Source organism: Notolabrus celidotus, chromosome 24, assembly GCF_009762535.1.
Source record: "Notolabrus celidotus isolate fNotCel1 chromosome 24, fNotCel1.pri, whole genome shotgun sequence".
NCBI lineage: Eukaryota > Metazoa > Chordata > Actinopteri > Labriformes > Labridae > Notolabrus > Notolabrus celidotus.
In genome coordinates, this window is record NC_048295.1 from 10,499,190 (window position 1) to 10,521,784 (window position 22,595).

At 39.7% G+C, this 22,595-nt stretch overlaps 1 protein-coding gene across 6 annotated transcripts in view; it reads right to left on the minus strand.

Annotated features, from left to right (window-relative positions):
- Positions 1-22,595, minus strand: part of LOC117808278 (SLIT and NTRK-like protein 5) — a 94,481-nt gene that overhangs the window by 7,883 nt on the left and 64,003 nt on the right. For 5 of the 6 annotated variants that reach the window (XM_034677925.1, XM_034677926.1, XM_034677923.1 and 2 more), the window contains one exon: positions 12,050-12,111. The gene's annotated coding sequence lies outside the window, so the exon portion shown is untranslated. Of the gene's footprint in view, positions 1-9,498; positions 9,545-12,049; positions 12,112-22,595 lie in introns of those variants that run through there. The other variant, XR_004630205.1, reaches the window with a different exon arrangement.

Consider the following 22,595-nt stretch of genomic DNA (forward strand, 5'->3'; position numbering starts at 1 on the left):
GCAATAGTGTCAGATAAGAACTTTATATCAAAAGCAGAAGACTTCTCTTAACCTTTGTTAAATGTTTTGGGGGAAATGTTTCCACCAAAACATACCTTGATCAAAAAATCATGACAAGTATATCCTCTTAGTTTATCCATTCCAATCCTGCTCTTTAACAGTCTTGCTAGTTATTTCTTAATACCATTGCAAAGCCAAAACCTAGCATTAGCGATTCATTAGAGTTTTTCTGTGAAAGTCATATTACTGAAGAATATAATTTTGGTGTTTGCACCCCCTTTTTACACTCTTTAAATACATGTTATTGGTACCAATTATTTCAATTCACAGTTGTTTTTAAATGCTATTGCAAAGCCAAAAGCTAGCTTTAGCTTCAAGGTAAAACCAAGTAGCTACAAAATCCAAGAGTTCTTTGTAGTCTTTTCTAAAATGGCTTTAAACAGGAAGAATTAAGCTAGCTATTAGCTTCAATCTGTTTGCAAAGCTAACACCAATTAATCCACATGAGGGGTGGTCGATTTAGGCACCCAGTCCCATCATGCAGATCTCAGCAATAGTGTCAGATAAGAACTTTATATCAAAAGCAGAAGACTTCTCTTAACCTTTGTTATCATACCTTTGAATTAATGACATTAAATGCAGTCAGATTCAAAACCTTAGAGAGTATCACAACATTGTTTTTCATATATAGCTTACAATACAGACGACTTGAATACTGATGCAGTGCTGAAGCTTGGTGATGCATTTAAGATGACTTTTTGAGATTCAAGTCATTTTTAATCAGCATGAAGCTTTAGCTCTATAGTTTTGTTGTAAACACATCTGGATTTAACATTTTCACAGTTCCACTCCTCTCTCTTGTTTGTAGTCCCAGTTGTCCAAGGATTGAACGACCTTAAAAGATGCAGAGAACATGTTGAATTTGAAACACCATGCAAATATGATTGTCGCTGAACATACTTGCTCCCTCAAGTTCAAATCCCTGCACAGTTATAAAGACAAACTTTGCTGCAACAAAACTCAAACCTGCACAAACAAACACCGCCATCAACATCCAAGGGTATCTACCTCTCCCATCAGCGAGTCATTTTAGGACAGTTACCCCCCTCTCCTCTCTTTGATGCTCTGATTCCTCCCAGGGGAGCCGGTCCCTTCCAGAGGGGAGCCTCAAACACCCTTCTGCACTAGTTTCTCATCGCTGTATTCCAGCTGGGATTCCATAGATACAGATTTGTCCATCCCCCAAAGGATAGACCGCCGTTAATACGATTACAGCGCTAAGATAATTCAAAGCATCTCCACGGCTAATTCCAGCACGGCGGCATGCATGCCACATCCGCTTATATTGTCGCCCCTCGCATGCTAAAGAGAGCATAAGAGTTGACTTATTGCCACACAATGCAGGCTAAGTGGGAAATCTCTTTGGACATGGCGGCCCACCATATGCTAGATTTAATTCGATTTTCTATTCAGGCTTTAGTTAAGTGCTTTAAAAAAGTTGCTGGTCCCACAGCGAGAGGGTAAGAGGGCAGCCGTGGCTTTGACTCCGCAAATAAAGCCGAGATGTGGTGAGGAAACACCGAGCACTTACAGCTACATGGCGGCATTAGCAGGCTTCGGTATTTGGTGCACAACTGGATTAAGCCTAATCCTGCAGTACTTTCATTTCTGTCAACGCAGACCGCTTGTAAATGTGTGTTTTCAGGGACTACAGGATTAATCCGTCCATCTAGAAGCGTCTGTAAAGAGATCTGAGGTGTGCACATGATTGTTTGCTTGACCTTGTTGGAGGGGTGTAACTTTGAAACCCTCTCTACATCATGGATGGGTTGAAGGCTGTCAGTAAGAGGATGTTGTTGTGGAGTTTGTAAGAGCGCCCTCAGTGGAAAAGTCTCCTTTTAATCAGGCAAATTCAACTTTTAACTTCAACACTGTTGCTGTTCTATGACTGCAAAGGCGGCCATGATGCCTTTTGAATTGTAAACAATGAGGCACTAAAATTTCGTTCTGATAAATACTGAAGTTCATTGACATCCCAGAGCCTACAACACGAATCTATCTTTGTTTTGGTTGGTTTTGTTTCTCTTCATGAAAAATGTTAAATTTTAAAACCAACAATTGTACCTAACCATCCTCTTGTGATGCCCTCTAGAATAAGACGCTGGATTGTTTTTGGAAGCAGTTCACGTCTTGATTTTGCCTCAAAACTACAGCTCAGTTTTAGCTTTGCATAAATGTTAAAAAATAACTAAAATGCTATCGCTAGTGAATGATAATGCACATGTCTAAAAGCTTAAATAACAGGCAAAATCAAGGGTTTTGAGTTGTCATAAAAGCAGAAATATTAAAGAACACCTCTGGAATAGACAGAACTTTTTTTTTTAAATGGAGAAAACCATGTTTTTAAAATATTTGTACATGCATGGACAGAATGTAAAGAACTAAAGATGACACTTCTACCAGTCCCCAGTTAAAAAAAGTTGAATAATCTATGCTTTCTTCAATCAATCTTTATTTATAAAGCACCAAATCACAACAAACGTTATCTCAAGACGGTTTTACAAACAGAGACCCAACACCAAGACAGGATATGACTCAGTCTGACCCCACCTTAATCCACCATGAGCATTGCACCTTGCAGTATTTAGCTAGTTACAGCAGGGAGGACAAACTTCCTTTAACAGGCAGAGACCTCCAGCAGGACCAGACTCATGTTAGACACATCTACTGAGACCAAGTTGGAGAGAGGGATAGAGATACTTTACCGACCCGCCCTCCATTCCCCACTCTGTTTTTCTCTCCCTAACGTCGCTTTACTGTCGTACAACTTAATCCAAGTGTGTACCAAACCGTCATTTTCAAAGCTCCTCTTCCCAACACTGCTTGACTTCACACACAAGTGGTGTAAATGTGTGTGTGTGTGTGAGAACGTGTCTTTCTCCTTCACCAAGGCTAATGGGTTCATATAAACATGAAACCTATTATCATAGATCATCTGCATAAAACATAATATCGTAATGAGCTCGGAGACAAATTATGAAGTAATTAAATGCAAATGAAAGTTTACGCCGCGGCGGCTTTAACATGTATCAGACTTTGTTCTTTGTTAAGCACGCGATGAGAGATGCTCCTGTTATAATGTCATCACCATTAGCATAAAAGCTATTAAGTCGTACAAAGCGTACGGCGCCGCACTTAAGGTCGGACGCTTCGGTTCCACTCAGTCGTTAAATCGCATTTGGCTTCGTTTCCGACCAATTTTAAGTTTCCTGGCTCTCTGGCAGGATTTGGTTGTGTTGGCACAGCAACAGCTGCTTGGCTGTGCCAGACAAGCATTTATGAATCAGAACAGGGGTTTAGTGCAGGTAATGCAATTAGAGCCAGCTCCATCTTCACATAATGTGCTTTTCAGGGATTAAGAATGAACATTTTGTTTGTATTCGACAAGGGGGGACTTAAAATCTTTCCAGATGTTAGAACTTATTCAAAGCCAGGGAGAATGACATCAGCTTTACTTTTCTTCAACACACAAAGCACTTCAGTCTTTACATGCTGGTGTGAAAAATGTTAAATGGTAGTGTCACACAAGCCGAGGACTCAGTTCTGCAAGATGTATGGAATTCACTGCAGGGTCCAAAGTGCTTACGCAGAAGTAGAACTACGTACAGTTTGTACTTGTGGTACATGAGGTGAGCACAGGGAACATGCTCATTCATGTCAAACTTGGAACCAGATTGGTGGCACCATTATTCAACAATGTAGCCCACTGTTTATTCATTGTTAGGGCTTTAAAGCTACCCTCAGCGATACTACTACTTAAAGCTACAGGGTTGATTTTGGGGACCTCCATATTTTACAGCAAGAGTTGCATTGTCAAGTACAAAATCACTGCTCCTTAAAATGTCAAACACATCACTCTATGGGAAGCTTTACTATGCAGTTCACTCAACACCCACCAGGCATAAACAGAAGTTAGCTAGCAAGAAACTCAGTCAAAATTGAGCACAATGTATTGAACATGATTAGATATCAGATAACACAACACTGCTGTATGATGTCAACAGGTTAGCTGAATGTGGCTAATGTTAGCACAAGTACAAACTGTACATGTTTCTACTTCTGCGTCATGAGGTGAGCACAGGGAACATGCTCATTCAGGTCAAACCTGGAACCAGATTGGTGACACCACTATTCAACAATGTAGCCCACTGTTTATTCATTGTTAGGGCTTTAAAGCTACCCTCAGCGATACTACTACTTAAAGCTACAGGGTTGATTTGGGGACCTCTATATTTTACAGCAAGAGTTGCATTGTCAAGTACAAAATCACTGCTCCTTAAAATGTCAAACACATCACTCCATGGGAAGCTTTACTATGCAGTTCATTCAACACCCACCAGGCATAAACAGAAGTTAGCTAGCAAGAAACTCAAAATTGAGCACAATGTATTGAACATGACTAGATATCAGATAACACAACACTGCTGTATGATGTCAACAGGTTAGCTGAATGTGGCTAATGTTAGCACAAGTACAAACTGTACATGTTTCTACTTCTGCGTCATGAGGTGAGCACAGGGAACATGCTCATTCATGTCAAACCTGGAACCAGATTGGTGACACCACTATTCAACAATGTAGCCCACTGTTTATTCATTGTTAGGGCTTTAAAGCTACCCTCAGCGATACTACTACTTAAAGCTACAGGGTTGATTTTGGGGACCTCCATTATTTTACAGCAAGAGTTGCATTGTCAAGTACAAAATCACTGCTCCTTGAATTGTCAAACACATCACTCCATGGGAAGCTTTACTATGCAGTTCACTCAACACCCACCAGGCATAAACAGAAGTTAGCTAGCAAGAAACTCAAAATTGAGCACAATGTATTGAACATGACTAGATATCAGATAACAACACTGCTGTATGATGTCAACAGGTTAGCTGAATGTGGCTAATGTTAGCACAGCTAGCAGCACCATCCTTGCGCTGTATTTTCCACATGCCTGTTTCTTACGCATCAATCCGGTCAAGCTAACCAGCTACAGCCTTCATACAAGTGTATCTGCATTTTCTAGAGCAACCCCAACACGCCACATATCATGATGCCTGCTGTTGACCGTGATTGCTCACAGCTGGTGGTAGTCGCCATTAGCGTCGGCTACCACTCCTGCGAGTGGCTGCAGCTCAGATACAACACATGCCTCCATATCAGGGCTACAGTACTGAAATGTTAAGAAGAACAAGCTAGGGGGACAATGTTTCATCATGTGCATCCCAAACTAGCAACATAAGGGGTAATGTTGAGTGAGCAGGTGGTTATGCAAAGTAGAATTCCAACAAGGTGAGTGGGATTCCAACATGTAGCAGAAGGCTTGCAATCCAATATTTACTGATTTAGAATGCTAAGAAAAGCTAATGTTTTGCCACAGTGTCAACAGGCAGTAGTGAAATGTGCCGGCCACACTTTTACTGTGTTTTAACCAATCAGAATTGAGTATTTTACACAGCTTGTCACAACATAGCCAGCTGTATATTTATTGTTACAGCTTTAAAGCTACCTGTGAGATGTTTGGCGCCCCCTGTGGTCAAAGCAGTGCATTGCATCTTATTGTTTGACAATGCAAAAACCACATTTTCTGGACACATGTCACTGTAGGATTATTTACTCACTATTTAATATTTTTTAATTCATCTCATACCCACTCACTGCAGAAGAAATACCAAAAAATGATCAGTCCTGTCCCTGATGGTCGATTCCTTGCCTTTGTGAGTCACCGAGGCATCAGTATTCATTTCATCCAGTTTTACAACACCTTCTTAAATCTCCCACAGTTGGCTTAATATTGTTTCCAAATCTTAACATTTATACCTATCACCATTCAGGGTGTGTTCCCCAAATTCGTTACCGTTCGCCGTAATAGAAAGCGAATTCTTTTGTCAGCAGAGAGCCTGACATGCATTGTGCTATGATTAACTTGGGAGGTTTCATCTGCCTTGTGTGTCCAGAGGCCAATTGGTGCTGTTAGCAATTTCCGTCATAACCCAGCAGGTCTAGACGGGTCTTTGGGGCCAGGATCCATTCACAATGCCGATAATATGAAATTAGAAAACAATTTTCCCTTGACAGTACAATCCGACTGGCACATCTTCTCCGGGGAGGTTGATAATAAGATGCAGGGAAGAATTACAGAATATTTCTCTGGGAGAAATTGCTTTACATAAACAATGACTGAGCCCTGGAAGCCCTATTTGGCCCCCCGTAATGGAATGAAGGCTAATGGGACAACCGAGGATGGATCGGATGGGGAAGTGGAAGCGTTCTATCGCTGGGTGCTGGTGTCACTCCACCAATCATAGCGCTAAATTGATCCCATCCTTCCAGTGTCGCATTAAATGCAACTACCATATAAGCAAATACAATAAGCGCCTCCTGTATGTCACTGTGACAGCTCTATCTAACACACATTAACATTAACATCAATTATCTTTGACCTGAGATGCCTCTTTGTTGACTTCAATAGTTACCAGATCCTGGAGACAATGCTGCTTCCGTTTGACAAATGTTGTACTCTGACACAGACATGAAAAAAACACTCCTTGGATGATTACACTGTCTGGAAATAACACTCGGGGTAATGCTCAGGCTTGTTGAGGCCAAGAACAGGAAGTGAGAAGTCAGAATTTCTTCCTCAGGAGGTCGTTGAAACATTTAACAGTTTCTGAGAGGTTAAAATGTTCTCTGTCCCTTTTTATCTAACCTTGACTCAGCAACTATTACATGACTATCAGTGATTGTCTAATTCCCCTTTTAACTCCATCATCCCAAGCTTCTACTAATACATTCATAGTTCCCAGAGGCTGAATCCTAATGACTCTGATGACTCTTTGCCCTGACCTCTGGCGTCAACAATACCCTTTTACCACAGAGGCATTTTCAGGGTCGCTTCAGAGCAAGTGCTCACTTGAGTGCTCATGTTAGTGAAAGTTAATAACTGTTGTCAAGTCTGTTTTTATAGCAATCAAATAGTCACAAATAAAAGAATCCCTTTCCTTGTGCAAATACGTCTCCTTCATCATCCTATCTGTGATTTGCAAACGTAATTGTTGATCAGGAAGTGGTTGGATGCTAACATTAGCTGTGTTCTAATGTTAGCTAGTGGGTCAGAACACTTTGAAAGCTCGTCTGGGTGTCACCACAAGCTATATTGCAGAAATGCTATACAAGCCATCTCACGGCCTTCGATCCTCAGGTGGGGCATTTTTAGTCGTTCCAAAGTCAAGGCTCAAATCCAAAGGGGGTCAAGCTCTCTCCAGCAGAGCCCCTCGACTTTGGAACGACCCCCCAGAGGAGATGAGGCTCACATTGTAAGTGACATCTTTAAAACCCATTTTTACAGACTTGCTTTTATGTGACATCATCCTTCTAACTGCTTTTACTTCACTTTTATCCAACTGATTAATTGTTTTTCATTTTCTGTGATTATTTTATTGTTTTAACTATTTAATGTTTAATTTTTTTAACATTCCTAATTTATCCCTTTCACTTTTTCTAATTGTCCCGATGTGATGTCGTCCTCTTATTCTGAACATTTTGTTATTTTCATTTATTTTTATTTATTTCATTATTTTATTGATTTATATGTAAAAAAACTTGGTCAATTGTCACACCACTTCATTCTGTTTAATGTATGTTTATTCTTAACCTCACATTGTATTAAAGGTTGCAGGAAAGTTGCTATATAAATAAAGCCATTATTATTAAAATCAAGGTTTATACAACTTGCAATGACATCATAACAATATGCATGCTTCCCACTAAGTGTGACATCACAAAAAAGATGGCCGCCATGGGAGAATGGTCAATTGGGCAAGGATGAATGCACAATGTCACAAAGTGGACGATGTATTACATATATATTATATTATAGAATTCATGTTTTTCTACACAGGCCACACAGAGCTTTAACCAGCTGGAGTTGAGGCCTTTTAAAATAGTCATAAACCCCCATCAACACTTGGTATTCACACCATTACCTGCTCCTGTGATGCTACCTGTCAATGGCACGGCCCTCTAATCAAAAGCACCGGGGCTAAAGCCTTAGCATTCATCACGGCTCTGGATGATGCAGAGCGCCGGCGTGAGTTCCCAGCAAAGAGTAGAAGCCCAGCTGCTCTGACAGCCATGATTGATGGCCAGAGCAGGATGAGGGGTTGCACAGGGAGCCCTTCCTCTTTGTTTTGCACCGTGACTTGGCTCGAGTCAGCGTCAGCGTGAGCGAGGTAATTTAAAAATGTTGAATCGGTAACATGCAAACTTAACCAGGGGGGGGCTTAATGAAACGGGCTGCTGACAATGCGATAAGTGCATCCTCACTGTATCAGGGAGTGGATGGGATTGACTTATTAGCTCACTGCGCTGGGGAACAAAAGCAGCGAACCATAACTGAGTCAAGTCCATTCATTGGACCGCAGTCAGCGAGCATGCAGGCTTTTAAGGTTATGAGAGCACTTTAGGGTGGATGCACAAGCAACAAAGTGTGCTTTTGTAACTTTAACTGACCGACTTGTGTGTTAATCACTCTGTCAGGAAACCAATCATTAGCAGGCTAAATCTATGTTGGTGCTTTTAAGATGTTCAACTCATTATTTAGGTGCGCACAAGGCACACAATCTATATAAAAGAGCTTCCAGACTGGAAAAAAATGCACTGTTGATGGAAAAGAAGTGTTTGCTGGGGGTTTTTTATGTCTGGAAATCTACTCAGGAGCAGCTCATTGGAAGTTGTAGCAATGTCAAGCGAAGCCAGAGGGCATGTAGCACAACCGGTGCCGAGTAAACACTGAGATATGGATGGAATTTATATCACAGCGGAGCAATGATATCATGCTGTGCAGTGAGAATGTTCTCCACGAGGATGGGAATGCTACCCGGAAATGAAATTCTAATGCAGGCGGGGGAGGATGTCTTGATTGGAGCATGATAGGGGTTCCAAATCAGAAATGTGCATGAACTCCAAAATAGCTGGGATACAGATGTTTAAAGTCAACCAGACACATTTTGGATTCAGTTTCTTTTATATGAGGCTTTTAGAGGTTGTAAACAAGCTCAGAGAAGAGGCTGTTCAGTTACTAAAACACAAGATACAGGGTGTCATCTTTGAGAAATGTCTCCGTCTGGTACCCCAACATTTCTGAAAGTAAGTACTTAATGCACATAACCCAAAACTGTTCTGTTAGTTACAGCTTCAACAAGTAAAATGCGTCTTAGCTAGCTTAACATAAGTGAAGAGGAGGGTTTTTTAGCATTGGGACAGAGCCAGGTTAGCTCTTCTCCCTGCTACTAATAATTAAACATATCAAGAGTTCATTTGGAGGATGACTTGCCTTCTTAATGTGTTTGAGATATAGACTGTAAATAAAAAATGGACAGCGTTGCTCCGCCTCTTCCCGTTGTGCCGTTCTGAAGCCCAAAAATCCCGCTCCTGGGCGCCGCCATTGTGCAGCCAGAGCCTGGGAAGCCACTGTAATAAGCTCCGCCCTCCGCTGTGAATCAAAGGAAACAGGAAGTAAAACCCCGTTTTTTTAAACTCTAATAACGAACGAAAAAGAAACTTTTCAGGAAAAAGAGACCTTGAACACAAAACACTCAAATACTAACTACATATCACCAGTAGTTTGACTGCTCCCCCATTCAAATGAATGGGGGAGACGGATTTTTTGACCTATACTGCAGCCAGCCACCAGGGGGCAGTCACACCGCTGAAAGCCTCCCCACCAGCCACCGGAACCTCTCCCTTGGTTTGAGACCATCAGTTGTGTTGTTCAGAGGTAGGGTTAGCACAATGGATAGCCCTATTTGACTACTGTTGCTATGGCAAAACCAGATTTGATGTCTTCAGTATTAATCTACAATGTTAAAAATAATAACAATAAATAAAAAAACATTGAATGAGAAGGTGTGTCCAAACTTTTGACTCCTAGTGTATATTTCTTTTTAGCATTTTGTGGCTTATAACTGAGAAATGATGTCAATAAAACTTTGCAGCTCTATTTTAGCATTGTTAATACATCTAGCTTAGCCTTAAAGTCACAGATTTGGTTGCTAACAGTTGCTTATGATGATGTTTAATCAAAATGATAACCTGACAAAACACACACCTTGGTACAAACAAGTGTCGACCTGTTAAAAACTGCAGTTCATTCAGGATCCACTAGAGGCTGAAAACCACATACACACCCATTCAAAGAGGACGATCTTCACAGCAGGAATAAACATGTTTACAGCCTGGTTCAAAAAACGAGTGCAGTCTGGATAGCTCGTTTCTTGATCTGCACACACTGTACGGGGAGCGGATTTTTTCATAACACCGTCATTTCAAAGATATTAAGATGTGTTTCCAATGAGAGGCACAGCTGACTGTAGCTGTTGGCTAGGAGGCTCAAACCCCGCCTCTTTGCGTCACACTAGCTCAAGAGAAGTTAGGTTGAGTTCAGCATTTCCAATATGGCTGCCACATCACAGATACTACATCCATTATTTATACAGTCTATGGTGCAAACCCTGCTTAAGGATGTATCAACTCAAAGACAAATGTGCCCAAAAAAAGGAAACACTCCCAATTACATACATCAGTATCATTTTAAAGTCCTGAGTGGAGTACTGCAAGGAGCTTCCATGAATTCTAAACTTAGCACTACTTCATGGAAGCCCTTCAGGGGAGGAAGCAACAGCAGGTTCAAGAAACAGATACAAGGTCACATGTGGGTCCTCACAGGCACACAGGCTCCTTTTTTTTTAATCACATTTACAAGCTCGCTCTGACTGGGACTGTTTTTTAAACATCTTCCTCAGCGTGAGTTATAAATAATGACCTCTTTGTGGGGAACTCTGCGGCTTCTTTTGGATTCTCAGAGTTGTTTTTACAGGAAGGGAGTGAAAATAAAGCAGGAGTGTGAATTTAAAAAAAAAGAAGGATGTCAGGCCGGAGATTCTGTTTCTCCCAGTAACAGATAAAGTTAGTCATGCTGCTTCATCGGGGGCAGAGTTCACTGATGCACATTGTGTGCCGTGCGACGCTTAAATAAGATTTGCCTTTTTTTTATTCCTGTTCCGGCTAAACATTTTGACTGCACTTTCTTCCCATTTCAAATTAAAAATCACGCCTGGATTTTAATCTTTGAGCGAACAAGCGAGGGAAAGAGGGGGCGAGGCTTGCCAAGCCAATTAGGCAGGCAATAATGGATTTGCAAGTCACTAGAGGAACCATTTGCCCTCTATTTAAATAGTCAAGATAATTACAGTATATTCAAAAAGTACGAATGAGAATATCAGCGTGTACAAATCAATTCAGTTAGCCGCTTTCCCGTCTGTGTGTGGAATCAGAAGTCAAAGTGACACGAGCCTGCGCTCTCTGCCTCGGTGTGTCATCACCCTTGATGCTTCAGACGCTCCCCTCCGTCAGGGGAGGCGGCACAAAGCGAATCTGTTGCCGCCAACCTTGACACAAACTCAGAAACAATATTTCCTAGCAATTAGAGATGTTTAGATGCTCCCGCGTTCAAGAAACAAGCGAGACTTCAAACACACACACACACACACACACATAAACAAAAAGGCACATGTTTGGTGCGGATGTGAGGAAGCTTCAGGTGCCTGACTTCCAGATCCCTGATGCTGGGATGATGAAACGGCGTGTTGTTGCGTTCTTTTCATCACCGATGATTTCTCCAGCCACATTAGACGGGGGTTTCTTGTTCCCCTCTGCTGTTTTTTTTAATCCGCCCTTGCTGCTTTAACAAACACTGAGAAGTACTGGAGGCGCCGCAGTGAAGCAAGTGAAGGTTGAAAAATTGTGCATCGGCTGGACGGGGCCCGACTGTCTGGGCATTGGATCAGTCAGTGGATTTGAGGACTGGCGGCTGGTGGCTGAAGCTATCCCCCTAGGTGCACTGACAGAGCAACTTGCTTCACAGTGGAATCAAGCTTGTAAGTGCGTGTCTGTGTGAGTGTGTGTGTGTGTGTGTATCTGGAATCAGGATTTGTCTTACCCTCGGTGGACTCCCTGATGGCCTACATGGAGAGGGCCAAACAAGCTGAAGACGGATGTGGCCTAGAAAAGACAGATTTTACGCCGTCAGTGCTAAAAAGACACGATGACATGAATACAGGAGGAAAGACATGTACACTGAAGATGCTTAAATAACCTGGGACATAGAAAAACCCTCTCAAACACACTAAGATCCTTTGAACAGATCATTTCCTGACTCACAAGTTTGCATCCTGAGCCTCAACAGTTCTTGTCACTGCCAGTCAAAACACTCCTTGACATATACACCTTCATTAATTGTACATTTTCCCAAAAAAACCAGGTGCATTTATTGGTTTTTACATGTACAAGTACTGATGAGTTTCACTATGCAACTATGTGAAAAGCTGGAGCCACAAGTTAAATTCCACGTCTTATTTTGGGCCCCCACTTCGTTTCCAAAGCACATGTCTGAGTAGTATTTTTGTAACATTGCTGTTTTTGATAATACATTTTTAAAATGAGATTTCAAATTCTTGTGTGTAGATTTTCAAATTTAACAGACTAGCATTGCAGCAATGTAACAAGGAAATCTTAATTCTTTAAGGACTTAAAATGATATTTGCCCAAAGTCACCACTTCACCTTTATTTTGATATTAATGTCCTTTTTTTAAATATTGAACTGTAAGGTGACTTAAAAAGGTGCTTATTTATAACATTTATAATTACTATTACTATTACTGTTATTATTATGATTATAACATTTATCATTTTTATAATTGTTATTATTACTTTTTCATTATTTCTATAGTATTACTATCATTATTTGTAGTGGTAGAATAACTATTATTTAATTATTATTATTATTATTATTATTATTATTATTATTATTATTATACAACTATTATTATAATTATTATAATTATTTGTTTTACTTTTATCATTAATATTATAATAATAATTATCTTTATCAATATTAGTCTTACTATTATTATTATCATCATCACTATTATTATTATTATTATTATTATTATTATTATTATTATTATTATTATTATTATCATCATCACTATTATTATTATTATTATCATTATCATCATCACTATTATTATTATTATTATTATGATAATTATTATTATTAGTAGTAGTAGGATTACTATGCCTATTAGATTGCTATTATTAGTAGTAGTAGTATAATTATTATTATTACTATTTGTGTTATTATAACTACTATTATTATTATGATTAATATTATTATTAATATTATTGTTTAATTATTATTATTATTTAAAGGAAAATCAAAAGAACACTGTTGAGTCAGAAAAACTAACAGACCAGGGTTGAATATAACTCACACTTCTGATATGGCTAATTGCCAATTAGGATTTAACATTCTAGACCATTCACATGGGGTAGCCCCCCCCCCCCTCTGGACATGTCCCTGCCTGTTAGTGGTGCATGGGGTTCATGGGGACAATGTCATTTCTTGGTAACATTGACTACAGGCTGAGGTTCCATGACGCAACAAGCACTGGCAGGACTTGTTTCCGGCCTGTTTCACTTGTGCTCCCAAAAAACTCTTCACACAACTCAAGAATATTAATTAAAAAGCAGAAAAATACAAAAAAAAGCAAACATATTTAATTTAAACCAAAACATATTTCTTGAAATGTAAAACAAATATTTTCAGTGAAATAAAAAAAAACAGTTTTATTGAAGGAAATTACGAAACATTTAATTAAATGCAAGAAAATATAAAAAAATATTTCATAAAAACACAATAAAATTAATTTTAAAATATTGAATGAATCCCCAAATTATTTCACACATTTTTTTTTGTGGTTTTTGAAATTCATATGAAATGTTTTTTTTTGTATTATATTATTTTCTGTTTTTTTTTGTTTTCTGAGCAATTTTCAATTCAGTGAAAGACCTCCATAGTCTGTTCATATACTCAAGCTGCTTCTGAAATGTGTCAAACATAATTGCCTCCTCTTTGTGAAGTGAAAGAATTTGTATTTGCCCGTTTATTTTGCTTTTTGAGGAGTTTATTTTATTCTATTTGGAATGAGTTAAAAATCATTGAGTTACCTGAGAGATCTGAGAGAACTCTCCTGGGGTCTTGAAGTTCTTACCCCCTGCAAGAAAAACTAATGAGCATGTTTTCCAGAGTGTGAAACTAATCCTTCAAACTGTGTTATTTTTGAAAGACATGGCACTTAACCAGTCAAATAGTCTACCCAATCAAACAGAGAGTGGAAAATAATGAGGTCAAAAATTTAGTCGTGACTGGTGGGAAGTGTGACACAGAATGGAGAGAGCTCAAGTCTCCAGATTTGGGGGTTTTGCAGCACTTGCAGGAAACCAATGATTCACACGTCCTGTTTTAAACACAATAAGTCTCAACAGACTCAGATTATTTTGTGTCTTTCACAATAAAACAACTTGAAGGCCTGATGTTTTTAATATTGCAGACTTCTGCAGCAACAGGCGGTTTGTTTGACAGATATGATGAATAATTAATACACCCATGTCAAAATATAGAACTGTGTTTCCTCGTGTGTGCTCCTGCAAACAATGACTTATATTTAGGCGAGTGTTATTAATGGTTACATCAGTGTCGGGGAAGCTGGAGGAACATGGTGTTGTGGGGTTTCTCAGTGAGTCATGCTTCCTCCCGAGTTATTGTGAGGTCACAATCAGCCTCGTTTTTTCCCCAGAGAGTCCATTAGCATAAAATTACTCTTCCCTTCCCCTTTCATGCCTCCGTAGTCTCACTTCTCCTGAGCCACTCATCATGAAAAGAAAGGAGTAATGCGCCTCATAACTCACTGTCAACTTCAATCATTCAGGAGGAGATCTAAAGGGAGATTTTGCTTCATGTTGAGCGTTTGAATGTCATGTTATTTGACATGTGAAGAGGGGGGGGTGAAAAAGAAAAGGGAGACAGAGAAAGCAGAGACAGGGGAACCACTCCTGATACTTCCAAACACTGCTGACAAAAAAAAGGGCATTATTTATAGCACTGAGACTGCAGGAACCTCGTCTAACGCCAATGGAAATGTGTCTCAGAGGAAGCGCTTTTTCCTTGGATGTGTTGGAAATAAAAAGTTACCCAGGCCGAGGTCACACAGAGATGATTTCACATCAGCAGGCAGATTAAGACTGGGGATATATTCTAATTCACCCGAGTAATGGGGAATTGACACCTGGCTTTAGGCACTCTGCTCATTTTACTCAAGGATACCAAGGTGTCATCAGCAAAACAAGATAACCTATAATATTCTATACCCCCTGCACCTGCTGCCCTTCTGCACTCCAAACTCTAAGTGCCCCATACTTCAGAGTATGATACTGTAGCTAACCCTTTAGCACTTGCTATGCCCTCCCTGGTGAGGCTCTGTCAGGACTTTTAAAACATTGCTTGCGAAGAACAATTGAATATTTTACAAGTTCTTCCACTGCCCCCGCTGTTATAATTCGTCCATATTTTGCTTCCTGGATTTCATTGTCCTCACATGAACAGCCAATGGGGCGAATTGGCCTGATCTTAGTCGCGTGGAACAAGAATCCAAGTACAAGTACTCAAGGGGTTGACCAGCCCCTGACCTCGCTCACGAACACCATAATAACAGTTATCTGTTGCTGATATTAGCATATCAGAGTCCATGCTCCTGATTGAGATCTTCATCAATGCTATGGGGTTCTGTGAAAAGAGTTAACACCTGACTTCAATCTTTCACAAGCATCTTAATATCAAGTGACTACAGCAGTGTTGATAATGGGTCTTTCTAATGGTTTCCAAACTGCACATCTCATCAAAGAATCCTCCCTCCAGGGCCAAATTTGAGAAATCCAGAAGTATCTTTCTCTTTATTAATTTGGGATCTCAAAATCCATTCTTACATTATTGAGTTTCTCCATTTGTGCTCCCTCACCATGCCTGCTCTCTCTCTCTCTCTCTCTCTCTCTCTCTCTCTCTCTCTCTCAGAGAAAACAACAATAAAAAAAATGAACCGGTAAAGGCACAGTGTACGTCCATCGGGGAGAACGTCATCTTGGACACACTATAGACGAAGTATGTCGCTTTCAGTCCCCGTTGACAGGACACAATCAGGCCAGAGCAGCTGTTTATTCTGGAAGCTAGGTGGAGGACGGGGCTGTCATGGTGTTCCAGCACCAGGAGCTGGTTTTGACCGTTTGCTGGTGGATACAATGTGTGTTCAGACAAAGAGGAAATGCAATGACCCCTGGTTCGCTTTGTTGGCAGAAGAGAGGATGATGCAAATTGCGGTTCTAAGCAGAGAGTCTGGTCAGAGGTGCTTGGGGGGGTTTGTCGTGAACACAGGGTAGAGTGTTGAGCTTTGGTAGGCCGGACTTCAATAGACTGAAAACCAAAGGGAAGGGATACAAGTCTGGGTTTGACTCCAGTGCTTGACCAATAGAATAAAAGCTTTATCATTGGACAGAGCCAGACAATAAAAAAGTCTTCATTTGACATGCAAATACAGAGGGTCTTGTAAAAACTCTTATTATGACTAGACATTAATCCAAGGCAGAAACCTCAGGCAGAACCAGACTCATTTGTGAATAGAGATCTGCTCCTATCAGAGGGGATAGAGGTAAAGGAAAAATGAGTAGACAGACAGACAGACACTTGGGAACAGCTGCAAGGATAATTAGTCCTAATAGGCAGGCAGAAACCTTGGGCAGAACCAGACTTGTTGGTAAACAGTCATCTAGTATGACCCATATGGGCCAAGAAAGTGGGATAAAGGAGGAGGCAGAACATTATTCCACCAAGAGTGAGCATTTGGCAAAAGTAGCAAGGAATAACTTCCTTCAAAAGGTAGAAACCTTGAGCAGAACCAGACTTATTGGTCTACAGTCATCTAGCGTGACCTGATGATGGGCTTAGATACTGGGATGAAGGGAGGGGCAGTGTGTTAATCAACTATGAGCAGGTACTTTACACCAAGTAAACTTCAAACTTAATTTTAACAAGCAGAAACCTTGGGCTGAACCAGACTTGTTAGTGGACAGCCATCTACTATGGCCCAGTGAGCAAAGAAAGTGGGATAAAGGAGGGGGCAGAACACTATCCTACTAATAGTGAGCATTTGGCAACAGTGGCAGGGTAACTTCATTTTAACAGGCAGAAACCTCAAGCAGGACCAGACTCATTGGTGTATAGCCATCTGCCATGACCAGATGGGCCAAGAAAATGGGATAAAACGAGAGGCAGAACTATCATGACCCACAATGAGCAATTACTTGGCAACATTGTCTACAGAAACTTCCTTGAAACAGGCAGAAACCTTGGGCAGAACCAGACTTGTTGGTGGACTGCTATCTACTAGGACCTAGTGAGCCAAGAAAATGAGACAAAAGGAGAGGCAGAACTATTATGACCCACAATGAGCAATTATTTGGCAACAGTGGCAAGGTTGACTTCATTTTAACAGGCAGAAACCTTGAGCAGGACCAGACTCACTGGTCAACATATATATGTCGTGACCGATGATGGGGTGAGAAAGTGAGGTAAAGGGAAGGGCAGTGTATTAACTCAACATGAGTAATTACCTGGCAAGAGTGGCACAGTGAACTTAATTTTAATAGGCAGAAACCTTCGGCAGGACCAGACTCACTGGTCAACATTTATATGTCTTGACCGATGATGGGGTGAGAAAGTGAGGTAAAGGGAGGGGCAGTGTATTAACTAAAAGAGAGGCAGAACTATTTTGACCCACAATGAACAACTACTTGGCAACAGTGGCAAGGTAAACTTCATTTTAACAGGCAGAAACCTTGAACAGAACCAGACTCACTGATCAACACATATACAGTATATATGTTTTGACTAATGATGGGCTCAGAATTTGAGGTTTAGGGAAGGGCAGTTTATTAACTCACCATGAGTACTTGCAAACAGTTAAGGGTAAACTTCCTTGTAACAGGCAGAAAACTTGGGCAGAACCAGACTTGTTGATGGACAGCCACCTACTATGACCCAATAAGCCAAGAAAGTGGGACCAAAGAGGGGGCAGAACACGAGTCCACTTAAGAGTGAGCATTTGGGAACAGTGGCAAGGTTGACTTCATTTTAACAGGCAGAAACCTTCGGCAGGACCAGACTCACTGGTCAACATATATATGTTGTGACCGATGATGGGGTGAGAAAGTGAGGTAAAGGGAAGGGCAGTGGATTAACTCAACATGAGTAATTACCTGGCAAGAGTGGCACAGTGAACTTAATTTTAATAGGCAGAAACCTTGGGCAGGACCAGACTCACTGGGGAATTTCTGCTATCTGTTTTCAAAAATCCACCCAAATTATCAGAGATTTACAGGACAAGTCTTAAACCGATAGAAAGTCTTGTTGGAACATCCTGGAAGTCATGAAAACATCCCTGACATCGTTTCAAACATTCCATCTTGTGCTGCTTACATTAGCTACCATGCTATTGTTGACAAATCCAAAGATCCAGTATGTGGATGTTTCAGTGTAAAGAGAAGAATTTCTAAATGCATTCTTTAACTGGAATTCCTCTGGTTGAAGCATCCAAAGACAGAATGCTCTCAGTAAACACTGGATGTTTTTCTGCTGAGTCACAATGGGGGAAAGAACACATGGAAGGCCGTTTTCACAAGACTCTGGCGTGCGCTTGATCCTGCAAGGCATCACGTTTCCAAATCAGATTATTGCATCACTCGTGTTACTTCAAACCCCTGTGGTGTGGTTGCTCTCACTCTCCCATCGCTGCAGCTCTCACCCTGCAGTAGCAATAGCTTGTTTGGGCTCACACAGGATATATGGGGAGCAGGTAGAGGATAAGTGATGTGCTACAGGGCAGCTGGAGTTCAGTGGAGTTCACGTCCCTCCACCTCCACCTATATCTGTTTCAACAGTTTGAACGAGCTCCATTCATGAGCTGTGTATCCTCCCGAGTTATCACAGGAGTGCTGAATGCCTTGTTCCTCTTCTGATTGGAAATTCTTAATTGAAAGGGATAAAAAGTGGAAATGCATGTGTTGCCCGGTGCAGACACTGACAGCCTGTATCACCGCGGGTTTGCTTCTCCTCCCTCGTGGAATAAAGAGGGGTTAAAGAGAGAGTAAAAAGACGAGGAGAGGAGGGTAGGTGTTTCTTCCTCCCGGTGGTAATTACATATTGATCCGAGTCACTGAAGATCTAAACTGTGACACCGCGCTTGGTTTTATCTTTAAAGAAGCTTGTCTGCTTCTTCTTCCTTTGTCCCTTTAAATTCTACAGTGGCTTCCAACGAGGAGAAATGATATTCAGCTAATTGCATTTTCACGGAGCAGTCCCTCTCCCCTCGCCTCCCTGCTTTCAGGTCTCTGTTGTTATAGACTTTACAATTACTTCATAATTAAATGGTGGAGGTGGAGGTCTTGCAAAGTCTTTTATTCCTTCTATGACGGAGGCTTTTTAAATCACCCAGGCCCTCCCTCTCTCTCTCTCTCTCTCTTTCCGCCCTGTCTCTCAGACTTCAGACTTCAGACACTGTCTGTCCAATGATCCAGAACAGCCTTCAGTGTCCCCCTGCTGATGAATTAAAAGTGTTCCTTTGGCATTCGAGGCCTTGGTGGTGGTGGTGGTGGTGGATTCAAAGGCAGGAAGTGAATAAAAAAGTCTTTTCTTTGAGAGAGTGAGCTGGATTCTTGTTTTTTTTTTTATGGGCTTTATAACAAACGGCAATGGCATCTCAAGGCCGCCGCCGTTTATGGGAAAAATGCACTTTAACAGCTCTAATAGGGCTTAAGATAAATAAATAATGGGGATTATTCAGCAGTCACGACGTGGATGAATCCACGTTCTGAACTTCTCCTTTTTTTAACATTCAGAGACTCTTCCTTTTGCAGCGCTCGCCAACAAAGCGCGCCCCGCTTGACCCTCGGTTATTGTAAAATTTCAATTCTGTGTTTTATCTCGCGCACTTATTTCACAACACTCTCCAGGGTCTGGTTCACAGTCTGCACACATGTCTGACTCACTCCAGAGGGCTTTTTTATTCCTCTCCCCATCGAGCTGGCTGAGGTGTTGCATCACAAAGAGAAGGAGAGAAGCATTTATCCGCACAGTTCTGACTCTGGAACATGTTTGAGACTCTGAAAAGGCCAGAATACTGGGGTCAAGACTATTATTGAAGAATCAAAACCTCATGGCGGTCGCTTTGTTGATTTCTGTGCAGCACATAGACTGTAAAGTGTCTTTAACTACATTAACTGCAGAGAAGAGGAGGTTGAATCTATCCTGATATTACATCATGTTTACCTCTCACTTCATGAATTCAGCATCTCTGCAGAAATTCACTTTTTACTTGAAGCTTGTGAGAAGTTTTCCACCTCTTTGTGCGCTACAAAACAAATGAGACATTTTTAAAAGCAAACTCCAGACCAACCTTTTTAGTCTTGCTTTTAGTTTTATTCTTATAACAATTTTAATTAATCTTATTTTATTTATTTATTAATTCATTAATTATCTATTTAAAATTTTAGTCACTTTTTATTTTGTTTTGTTTATTTATTATCCAGTTCAAATTACAGTCACTTATTTTATTTCTTTATTATCCAGTTCAACATTTAGTCACTTATTATTTTATTTTAATTATTTATTTATTCATTTATTATCTAGTTCACATTTTAGTCACTTTTTATATTATTTTATTTTTTATTTATTTATTTTCCTAATTTAATTATTTGTTTACTATCTAGTTTAAACTGTAGTCACTTTTTTTTTATTTTTCATATTTATTAATGATTTTTTTTTATTTATTAAATATCAAGTTCAAATTTTAGTCACTTTTAGTTTCATTTTATTTATTTATCTTTTTATTTATTTATTTATTTACTTACTTATTTATTTATTATATAGTTTAAATTGAAGTCACTTTTTATTTTATTTTGTTAATTAATTGAATTATTTATTTATTATCCCATTCACATTTAAGTCACTTTTTATTTTATTTTACCAATTTATTTATTTATCTATTTATTTATTTATTTACTTACTTACTTACTTACTTACTTACTTACATATTTAATATCTAGTTTAAATTTTAGTCACTTTTTATTTTATTTATTTATTTATTTATTAATGTATTTATTTATTATCCCGTTCACATTTAAGTCACTTTTTATTTTTTTTTATTTTTTTATTTATTTAACCTATTTATTTATTCATACATTTATTTATTTATTTATTTATTTATCTATTTATTTATTTACTTTTTATTTAATATCTTTTCTTTTACTTACTTATTTATGTATTTATTTATTATCCCGTTCACATTTAAGTCACTTTTTATTTTTTTTATTTATTCATTTATTCATTTATTCATTCATTTATTTATTTATTTATTTATTTATTTATTTATTTATTTATTTATCTATTTATTCATTTATTATCTCGTTCAACTTTCAGTCACTTTTTATTTATTAAGTTTTATTTATTTGTTTTAAGCATCTTATTTTCTTTTAATGATTTAAGATTTTAGTGTTTTATTATCTCATTAATGTATTTTATTTTGGTGAGTTTAATTTCCTGTGTTGAGTTTCAACATCTTATTGTACCTCCAGTGTTTCCTCATTAAGATAACATGAGAGTGTTTCCTCTCCCACACTGTGAACGTCTGTGTTTGTTCATTCATCTCCTCGTCTGTCACAAGCTAAAGCAGCCAAACATTCCCCTGAACACGACGTCTCAACCCAATTTGTGGGTTTGATAGCTCCCAAAAATGCACCGAAATAAATCAATGCAAATTTAACTCACTGGTTCTCTTTCCAGTCAGAGTCTCTGCCAGATTTGAAACCCCCAGAAACCTCTTTACAAGCTTTCCAATAATTCTTTAATTCAGCACGAATTCTCAACTGGTTAAGCTCCATTTCATTGAAATGTACATATCATATTTCCTAATCTTTCCATGGCTCAATCCAAGCCCTAAGCCGTCTTCCGTCTCCCATTTTCCTGCACTTCATCTCAATTTTTTCCTACTTTTGCTTGAACCCCATTGCCCTTCTGTCGGTAAGAAAAAAAAAAGGGATTGAATATCTTAATGAAACAGTCTCACATCAGTCTATCGTCACCCTCTGCCTTCCTGCTCGGCGTCAACTCTGCCATTTTCAGGATTCGAGATCCAAAATGAGCAATACTCAGTCATATTAAGGTAAATGAAACTGCATAATTTCCCCAGAATGTGACCTTTTTTTGTGTCACAGGGCGTGGAAGAGAAGGAGCAGGCGGGCGAGTGACATATGAGCTGGGAGGAAATACATCCAGGAGACATTATGCACAGATCGGCGGAAGTTATTACCAAGATGACTTTCATTATCAATGCTTAAGGTGCATTTCGACCAGTTCCAGGGTCTTTTAGCACCCAGAACTAAAAGGTTCCTGTGCCCCGATTGTTGTCTGCGTTTCAACCGGGAGTAGCAAAGACGGCCGGTGTTTTGGTTGAAACAGCGACCCTGTTAACTGGAGACTTTCAGCCGGATGCATCCCTCATAAACAATCAGACACGTTCAGCATTGCAGGCCTCGCCCCCTG